The sequence below is a fragment of the Aedes albopictus genome, chromosome 3, assembly GCF_035046485.1.
Source record: "Aedes albopictus strain Foshan chromosome 3, AalbF5, whole genome shotgun sequence".
Classification (NCBI taxonomy): Eukaryota; Metazoa; Arthropoda; class Insecta; order Diptera; family Culicidae; genus Aedes; species Aedes albopictus.
The window spans coordinates 401,856,768-401,867,867 of record NC_085138.1 but is presented as its reverse complement, the minus strand read 5'-3'; positions in this window follow the sequence as shown (position 1 = coordinate 401,867,867).

Below are 11,100 nucleotides of genomic sequence, written 5' to 3'. Positions count from 1 at the left end.
ATTGCAGCTTCTAGCTTTAACGGTATTGCATAACGACCTCAAAAGCTTCTTGGTCGTGCGGCTAGTGTCACTAAATAATTAGTTGCATCGTACTGAGGAGCACGGGTTGGATTACCGCCGCAGCTGTCAGAAAAAATTTTCGGCTGTGCCACTGGGCGTTACATGCTAGTTCGTTGTCTAGTGTCGTGCTTCCCTCAAAGAGCGAATAGCTCACTAAATCTAAAAATTTAAAAACTTTCAACAGCATTTTTTTTAATAAATCAGTTGCAACTTAAAGCAACATTTGCTTTAATAATTTTTTTGCAACGCCTTCGAGAATTTCTTTGGCATTTTTAATGAGATCCCTTCTATAGTTCCTTTGTATTTTATTATATTTATACTTATTCCTCCATTAACTACTTCGGTATTTCCTTTAAGGATCGCCGATTTCTTTGGTAAGTTAATTGTAAATTTCTTTAAAATTGTTTGGAAATTGCTTTAATTATTCTCATAAAATTAATACAGCCAGTCCTTCGGGATACATTTGTTTTAATTGACTTCAGTGTAAAAAAAATCTAAAGGAAGAAACTCTCAAAGAAGTTGTCGTGGAGCGGACCTGGTGTGATGGTTAGAACACTTGACTATCACGCCGAGGACCTGGGATTGAATCCCACTCCCGACAAACTTGCAAATTGTGAGTTCTTCCTTCAGAAGGGAAGTAAAGCGTGGGTCCCGAGATGAACTAGCCTAGGGCTAAAAATCTCGTTAATACAGATAAAAAAAAGAAGTTGCTGAACATGTTTCAAAATGTAGATCTAAAGGCTTTTACTCATGGAAGTTCTTGGAGGACCTAGAAGATTTTGGCAATTATTACTCAAGTAAACTATTCTCCCTGGACCTGTAGGACGCGACACTGTATCAGTAATGTGACAACAAACCATTGATAACGCTTGTGGATCTTCAGTTTTGTACTCGTGGATGTTCTTGGAGGACCTCGATCATCTTCGAAAATTATTTCTCTACAGAATTATGCTCCCTGGACCTGTAGGATGCTATACTGTATCAGTAATGTGGCAACAATCCTTTGATAACGTTTGTAGATCTTCAGATCTTTACTCGTGGAAGTTCTTGGAAGACCTAGAATATCTATGGAATTTAGTTCCTTACAGAAAAATGGTTCATGGACCAGTAGGATGTTACGACGTATTAGAAATGTAACAACAATCCATTGATTACGCTTGTAGATTTCAAGGCCTTTATTTGTGGAAGTTCTTGGAGGTCCTAGAACATCTTTGGAAATTATTTCTCTACAGAACTATGCTCTGTAGACCTGTAGGGCACTACACTGTATCAGTAATGTGGCAACAAACCATTGATAACGCTTCAGGTCTTTACTCGTGGAAGTTCTTGGAGGACCTAGAACATCTAGGGGAATTATTTCCTTGCAAAAAATTGGTTCATGGACCTGTAGGATGCTACAACGCTAGAAATGTAACAACAATCCATTGATTACGCTTGTAGATCTTAAGGCCTTAACTCGTGGAAGTTCTTTGAGGTCCTAGATCATCTTTGGAAATTATTTCTCTACAGAACTGTGCTTCCTGGACCTGTAATACGCTACACTGTATCAGTAATGTGTCAACAAACCATAGATAACGCTTGTAGATCTTACTGGTGGAAGTTCTTGGAGGACCTAGAACATTTTTGGAAATTAGTTCTTTACAGAAAAATGGTTGATGGACCTGTAGGATGTTACAACGTATCAGTAATGTAACAACATACCATTGATTACGCATGCAGTTCTTGAAGAACCTTCTCTTCAAAACCATGCTCCTTGGATCTGTAGCATGTTGCATCGTATCAGTCATGTAAGAACAATCCATTGAATACGCTTGTAGATGTTAAGGCCTTCACTCGCGGATGTTCATGGAAGACCTAGCATATTTTTGGAAATGAAAACTCTTTAGTACAATGTACCTCTGGGATGTTATAACGCATCGGTAATGTAGCGGAAATTCTTGGAGATCCAAATTGGAGGCCGTGTTTGAAAATTATTTATTTACAAAACAATGAATATTGCACCGAATCAGTAATGTAACAACAATCAATCGATTACGCTCGTAGATATTAAAGCCTTTACTCGCGAAAGTTCTTGGGTGTCCTGGAACATCTCTCTCTACACCACCTTGCTCCATGGACCTGTGGGGTGTTGACAGTCTCCTTGATCCTTCGCTTCGTCCATCTAGACAGTCCTTAACACCTCAAAATATCCTGAAAAGTGCGTTAATTGCATAATCGATCACAGTTACGCTGTTTATTAAACACGCTAAATTTGCTGAGAATGATAATGTAAAGCAGAAATCCGAAGCAATTTGTAACTAATATAAACTCAGTGTAACGTATCCTAGACATCAACCAAAAGAGCCATAAATAAAAAGTGTATGTCATTTTCGTATCTGCGCCACTGGTGGTATACATTAGTCGCACAAAACAAATTTATAGCACACTCAGCCCATAATGTTTTGTTTACAAACATCGTTATGTTCATCACGCATTCTCTCTCTTCAATTAATTTCTGAGAGTTAAAAGAGAGCAACCGAGAACGCCAAGTTCAAAGATGGAGATTATTGAAAAATTAACGTTGATGAACAGTATTACTATCATGAATGATTGCAAAGGAGCTAAATACTATCTTTTGGTTCAACATGCACTGAAATAAATTTTGTTGTTGTTTCCACCGAATCCATGGTAAAATTAAGAACTGTACCAACAATTTTCAACCGAATGCAAAATTTTGTTAATTGTACTGAAACATTGTCAATATTACCATGCGTGAAGTACCATTGACTAAAAACATTCTTGATGTTACTATTTTGATATTGTATTTTTGACCATGTTTATATAAGACGCGCAACATTCAAGTCTACATGGTCGAAATTACAATGCCCAAATAGTAGAACCAAGAATGTTTTTAGTCAACAGTAATACACGCATGGTAATATTGACAATGTCTCAGTACAATTAACAGAATTTTGCATTCGGTTGAAAATTGTTGGTGCAGTTCTTAATTCTACCATGGATTCGGTGGAAACGACAACAAAATTTATTTCAGTGTGGCAGCTATTCAAAACAGGACTTGAAATAACTGAGAATGAACCCGTAATCAACTTGTGTGTATATTTTCTGATCTTTAATAGACTCTATAAAAATCAATGGTTAGCAGAAGTTCTTTAACACCCAAATTAATTGTAGATATTTCCCTAACATACTATTTCAAAATAAATGAGATTCAATTGAAAGTCCATAAATTAGAACACATCTAAAATTTTTGAATCGCATTTTAATAAATTCAAAAAAAAATTATTTTAAATGAACTGCGCTCACCGGCAAATCGCTCTCCACCTTTTCGTTTATTTGCAAACACGCCAAGCCGATGCTACTCTGCGATCTGTAGCTTACAAGTGAGCGTATAACTATAATGTGAGAACACGTGGTTTTGTACTTTCATACAACTTCCTATGGAAACTGTATATCCAGTGTATCCTGATTTTGATTAAATCTTTTGAAAAACTTAGAACTGATAAAGAAAAGGATTATATTTACAAAATCATAATTGGTTGAGTAACACAAGCTCACCGTGTCCTCACATGCTTCGCTCCAGACATTGCAATCTCCCGTGTAACCGATACATGTTCGTTCAGCTGGACAACATCTGCGCTACATCGCTCTCGTGTGATGTACCGAGCTGATGTGCTTGTATTGGAATGTTTCATCAGTGGAGAATGTCAACCCGTGTTCTCTCACGCTCTTCTGACATTCTCTTCGTCTCAGCGTATGTACAGACAACCGAGCTAGTAGCAGCTACTAGAAGTGATTCGACACCTACATCAGTCGCGTACTGACTGGAATCGAACCGTGACATTTTTTGGTCGTCGTCGTTGTTTTCGTTCCCGTGAAGCTCCGTTTAGTTTGGTGGTGAGATTGTGTTTCCGTCAATATCGTCCAGTTCGGTCGCACGAAGTCCTCCACTCGCTACGATTATCGGACGGTGGGTGCTTGTTCCAGGTAATAATAGTTGTACCAGCAGTGCAGTTGCCGATGATTACAATCTCGCTAGTGTCAAAGTTCAGCCTCGGATGCGAAGAAATGTCGTGTGTTGTACATGATTAATTATTCAGCGGAATGTCAGGCTACGGAGGTGCTCAACAGAGATGGTCAGTCGAGAGGGTGGATCGAAGTCTAAAAATAGTCAAATTTTGCGCAAGTGAGCCGGAAAAGTGCATTGAATGCCCCAGAAAATGATGGAGATCTTGTGAGGGAGTCACATTTGCAGTGAGGAAAACGTCGTTCCACAGAAGTTTAAGGGAAGAACCCTGGGCAGCCCAGTAGTGTGGTTGACGGTGTGTTTGTACAGAGTGCAAAACCTTATGCGGTTGGTGGCGGCGGCAATAAAAAATATAAATAAAAGTGGTGCGACTCGCCTGCCGCGAAGAGAGGGAGAGAGACAGAAAGAGAGAAGCCAAAGCAAAAACGCAAGCCGACGCGCGTACAAATGGAAAATATTTAAATGGAAATGAAGAAAAGAGCAAAACACGACCCCATGTGTGCGGACTGTCCCGGTGAGATTTGAGAGTTGTTGGTCGAGTATATTTTTTAAGTTTAGCTGATTTGAATTTTCCAGTGGAGTCTGTTTATGTTCTTGGATGGAATGTGCAACCAATATCTCACGAAAGGTGCTAATATGCGTGGAAATGTCAAGCATCATCACATTTCTGACAGGGTTACCAGAGGTTTTCATATTCAGCTCGATTAAAAGTTTTATGAGAAAATATACCGATGATGTTTCAAGGTATTCAGCTAGACCATGTAAAAAGCTTAAGGTCAATTTCCGGTCGGGTCTGGTTCTTTTTTGTAATGAAAATAATTTTGACTTCTTTGGACGTAGAATAAACTGCCAATATGGTTAAGACAGTAATCAGTAGCAGTATTGTCTGTTTTAATCAGTACATTATTGATTATCGAATAGTTCCTTAAGTGAAAAAAAATGCTAGTTTGATATTTTTACGTTAGAAATGTGACCTATGGTGTAGGCTCATGACGTTAACACGGAGCATAGTTAGTGATTGACATACAGGGGATGGCCAAAATGTTTGGGATAGGCAACTTTTTTTTCTCTCACAAAAAAGTTCAATATGCTATAACTTTTCATAGAGTGCATCAAAAAATCTAAAATTTTGACTGTTTGACAACCTATTATATGTGCATCATTGGTACAAATTTGGGCTCGATTGATTAATCTTTCGCAAAGTTAGAACCGTTCGGGTAAAACACTATTTTTTAGACAACTCATTTTTGAGCTGTCATATCTCGGAAACCAGGGAACCGAATTGAATGAAATTTTGAACGTACACTGACAATATGTAAATGCTTCACAAACTATTAAAACATAGGTACTTTTTAAACGTTGAAAAAAGTTATCATGACTTGACACTTTTTGGATTTTTCTTGAAAAAATGTAGTTTTTTTTTACATCAATGTCAATAAATTTTAGTGTTGATATCCATAGATTTTCCACTTCTGTTCTCAAAGTATCTCTAATCAGATATATTAGAGCCTATTAAGATTGAAGGAAGAACACATTTAATAATTTTTGTGGGGTATTGTAAATTTGACTTATTTTCCTCTATATGGGTAAAAATTTCAACCCGGTATAACTTAATTCGTCGTGAGAAAATATTACATTTTATAACGTCGTATTAAGTATCAATATATTGTTGATAAACGTTAAAAAATTCATTCAATTCGGTTCACTGGTTTCCGAGATATGACAGTTCAAAAATGAGTTTTCTAAAAAATAGTGTTTTATCCGAACGGTTCTAACTTCGTGAAACACTATTCAATCGAGCCCAAATTTGTACCAATGATGCACATATAATAGGTTGACAAACAGCCAAAATTTTAGATTTTTTGGTGCACTCTATGAAAAGTTACAGCATGTTGAATTTTTTTGTGCGAGAAAAAAAGTTGCCTATCCCAAACATTTTGGCCATCCCCTGTACATAACACAAACATTAACACAACATACACGAACCATTGTCCACAGATTCCTTGAGAAAGGCACAATAAATGTGACCGAAACGTCGGATGAAAACTTGAGAATCCGTTTTTGGGTTATTCCTCTGACTGAAAGCCTAACTGAACGCTTGTGGTGCCGAAGCAAGTTAAATTAAGAAGAAATATGGATAACCCTGTTAGAGGAACAAAAGGAGGACTCCTAGATCCAGCAGATTTATCCGGCAAGCCGAAGACGATTCCTATAATGTGCTGCAAATTTGAAAATGCAAAAGCAGACGCGGATGAATTTGGAATTGAAGATCCTCTAAAAGATTTTTTTTTTCAGAACTTTTGTGTGTTTCTTCCTAAATCTTTTGTATAAATACCGTGTACCCCTTGAAATGTCTTCCAAGATTTCTCTCAAGATTCCTTTTTTATTTTTTCACTCTGTTTTTCTTGGTATCTATGTATTCCTTTTTAAATTATAGATGTGGAATTTCTCGAAGTCGAAAAACAAAAAAAAATCCTGCCAGATATTGTTGTGGATTCCTACCGGCATTTTTCGAAGATTCAATTGCAGTTTTTTTGCTCAGTTCCTTCTACTTTGGAATACAACTGACGCTGATCCTCTTCTGAGCCCATGGCTCTTATAGACTCGCATACTTTATTACATGAAGCGATTGAAAATAAAAATGCTTCCAGGATTCTTGAATACCGATCGATTTCTTCTGGAGTTTTTAGGGGATTCTCTAGAACTTCTTCCAGAGATGTGATATCAGAACCGCTCGTGGGATTTTCACGTAGTTCCTTCTGCGTTATGCCCAAAGAAGTAGCCGTGGATTTTTTCCAGGATTTATTCCGAGATCTCCACAATAGTTTGTTCAGAATAGATCTAAGATGATGTCGCATATTTTTTCCCCGAATTGCTTTCGGAATTCCACTTGAAGATTTTCCTCTCGATTCCTCCCGGTGTTCCTCTTGGGACTTCCCGAAATTTCTCCCAGAGTGTTGCAATAATGGTGAACTCCTCGTAGATATGCAATCTGAGAGACTTGAGTGTGAGTGACCACACAGTAGCGGGAGAGTAGATATACATATAGAGGTACATATAGAGAAGCAGCCAACTCATTCATTGTAATACGTGAATCAGATCAAAAAAGTAATAAAGAGACAAGTTGAGTACATTTATAGTAATATCTGATCAACACAGAGTATCGCTAACGTTTTCCTGCGATGTTTTCGGATATTCCCTGAAGGTTCTCTCGGAGTTTTTCCCGGAACTTTCTCAGAAGATTTCTTCAGGTGTTGATCCTCGAATGTCTTTCGGAGTTTTTCTGAATTTATCCTAGACTTTCTACCAAGGTTTAATTTTTTTCTTTTTATTTGTGGATTTTTCATAACCTAGAGTTTATTCCGAGGTACCTATTTTGATTGCAACAGGAGCTATAGCAGGATTTCTATCAGTGATTTTTCTAATATTTTTTTCACAGATTTTCTCGGAATTATTTCCTTTGCTCTTCCTGGAATCACTACCGGAAATTTTCCCGATGGGTTCTTCTTTAGAGATTTTTAATAGCTGTTCCTGAAAAGACCACTTGGAGAAATCTTGAGATGAATTTCGGAGGAAATTCTGACAAAGCTGAGACATCTCCGAAAAAAGTCTGGGATTACTCCGGTAGGAAATATTAGGAAAACTCAAGATAGAATTTTAAAAACCCCTGAGAAAAACCCCGGGAGTAAACTCCAAGAGAAATATCAAAATACTTTTTGGAAGAATTCCCTGAAAGAACTTCTTCAAAAATCTCGCAACAATCCCGAGAGAAACTGTTGGAAAACTTTTCTTGAACACCACTTCGAGAAATTCCTGAAGAAACTTTGAATAAATTTTAGAAGAACCATTTGGAGACATTCGACGAAAAGTTTATATGGCAAAACTTTGATAAGACGTCGCGGAACAGTAAAAAGAAGACTGTGTGGCCTGTCCACACAGCTGTCAACAAAGAATTGATACAAATACAAGTCAGACTTCATCCGCTGTTCACTTCATCGTAATTTCTGGTAGAGCGTAGGGCTCTCACGCAGCGGCCATCGGTTCGAATCCGGTAGGTGGCATTTTTTTTGTTCAAACATAATATACATTGATTAGACAAATTCAAGTTTGTCTGCTATTCAAGTATGCTTGAAAAGTTTTTTGTTTTCTGCAAAAAAAATGACATTATTTTTCCTTAAAACGCAATGTCACTGAAGCTCTGACAAAGTTCCAATGAACATTTTAAGCAGCCTTCAAGCTATTTAAGAGGCTAATAATAATCCTTGATGGAACTTGTGTGCTTAGTTCAAAAATATCAATTCAGATATTTCACTAGATATTTCTACTAAATTTGTCAAAATATTTTTTTAGAAGGCCTTGCATGGACTACTTCAGAAATTTCTTCATGAATTTCTTCAGCAACTCAATAGCGATGTGTGTTTTCTCCAGAAATTTATTGAAGGATTTATTTAGAAACCCTCCGACCATAGCTTAAGGAATTGTCAATTAATTTCTTTAAAAAATCCTCCAGGTTTTTCTGCAAAAATTCCCACAGCGACTCTTTCAGAAAAGCTTCCAGGGAATATTATAGAATTTCTGTCATGAATGCCTTCGCAGATGTCTCGTAAAATGCCTTGAAAAGTTGCTCCAAATATTCCATCAGAAAATGCATAGTTTCCTATAGAATTTCTTTCAAAGACTTCCTTGGATTCCATCCAAAATTGCTCCATGGATTCTTTTAGAACATTTTCCATGGCAATTTTCAGACATTTTTCTACAATTTCCTAAGGATTTTACTGTAATGCATTCTGCAGAAATACCTTCGAGAGTTTCCTCATGAAAAAGTTTTTGAAAAGTTACTCTAAAAATGTCTATCCAAGGCTTTTTAAGGAATTCCTTCAGTGATTCTTGCGGAAATCCTTGCAAAAATTTTTCTGAAAATTGCTTCTGCTGCTTCGTCAGAAATATTTTCTGGTATTCCTGTAGAGATTTTGACAAGACTTGAAGGCGAATTTCGGCGCACTTATTCTTCGAAGAAAGGAAAATTTTCTTGCTGGTGAGTAATGGAAGAAAATTTCTATTCTTCTATTCTACTGTGTGCCGGAAATCGGCCATTCATAGCCAAAAAAAAATATGAAAGTTAAACAGCACATAAACTGAAGATAAACTGAAATTTGAAGCAAAAATGATTAAATCACCAGCATATAACGTCAGCCGAGCAGCCCGCTGCTGGTCATGAATACCTCCAAGAATATTCAGGGAACGTTCAAAAATTCCTCAAGAAAATACTCCTGAGACAACTCCAGGCATTCCTCCGAGGAACTGCTCCGTGACTTTTCCAGAAATTTCTTTAAAAATTCCTCCAGGATTTTTTTCCAAGAATTTCTTCAGTTATTCCTAGAATTTCTTGAAGCAATTTCAGTATAAAATCCTGCAGGAATTCCTGGAGTACTTATTGGAAGAAGTCATGTAGTGTGGTGAAGGAATTTTTAAAGAACAACCTGGGGGAATTCTTAGAGGAAATCTGAAGGATTTACATGAATAAGTCCTGAAGGAACTCCTGGAGGAATTTTCGAAGTTATTTTTTTTGTAATTTTTATTCCCTGGGGTAATTCTAGGAGAAATTCCTGGAATATTCCTTGTAGGAATTCCTGGAGTACTTCCTGGAATGAATCTTGGAGGAAATCCTGGAGGAATTCCTGGAGAAAACTTTGGAGTGTTTCTGGAGGAATTCTCGGAATATTTGTTGTAGGACTTCCTGGAGTATTTCCCGGATTAATTCCTAGAGGAATTCCTATAGTAATTCCAGGAGGAATTCGTAGAGTATTTCCTGGAGAAATTCTTGAAGGAATTACTGGAGTACTTGCTGGACGAATTTCTGGAATATATCCTGGAGGTATCTCTGGATGGATTCTTGGAGAAATTCTTAGCAGAAGTTTTGGAGGAATACCTGGAGAACTTTGCTGAAGCAATTTTTGGAGAAATTCTTGGAGAAATTCCTGATGGGATTCTTGGAGGAATTCTGGGAAGAAGTCTCGGAGAAGTTCCTGGAGAATTACCTGAAAGAATTCTCGGAGGAATTACTGGGGTGAAAAAATCCTAGGATATATTCCTGCCGAAATATCTGAAGGGATTCTTGACAGTAGTCTTAAAGGGACTCCTGGTGAAATTCTTGGAGAAGGTCCTGTAAGATTTTTTGAAGGAATTCTAGGCAGATGCCTTGGAGGAATTCCTGGATGAATTCTAAAAGATATTCCTTGGGGAATTCTTGGAGGACTTCCTGGTGGAGTTCCAAGAAGTATTTATTATTTTTGGGCGATTTCCCGGAGGTTTCGGAAGACATTCTTTGAGAATTTTCTAGAGAAATTCCTTGAGAGCTTCTTGGAAAAAACATAGAGGAATTCTTTGAGGAATTCCTGGAGAATTTCTTGGAGGAATTTCTGGAGGAATGTTTGGAGAATTTCTAAACAGAAGTCTATGAGGAATTCCTGGAGAAATTGTTGAAGGAATACCTAGAGGGATTCTTTGAGAAATTCTTGAGAAATTTTTAGAGTGATATCTGGAGAAATTCTTGAAGAAATTCCTGGTGAAATTCTTGGAGAAATTATTGGAGAAATTCCTGGAGGAATTCTTGTAGGAATTTCTGGTAGAATACTTGGAGGAACTCCTGGAAGAGTTTTCGAGGAATTGCCAGAAAAATTCCTGGAAGAATTCTTCCAGGATTTCTTGGAGGAATACCTGGGAAGATTATTCGAGGAATTCTTGGCGAAAGTCTTGGAAGAATTCCTGAAGTTTTTTTAGAGGAGCTACCCCGATAAAGTAGAACTTGTGGAGTTTGATGGTCTTTATTCCAGAAATTATTCTGGAATTATTATTAATGACCTAGATTACCAAGTGAATGTTGCTAAGTTAGCAGAATTGTACTCGAAGGTTCTAAGAGTAGCGCAGATTATATTCCACGAGCGTTCGCTACAATAAATATATCATAAGATTTACGGATATTACGACCCATACTTCAAAATACATTGGGTCCATTT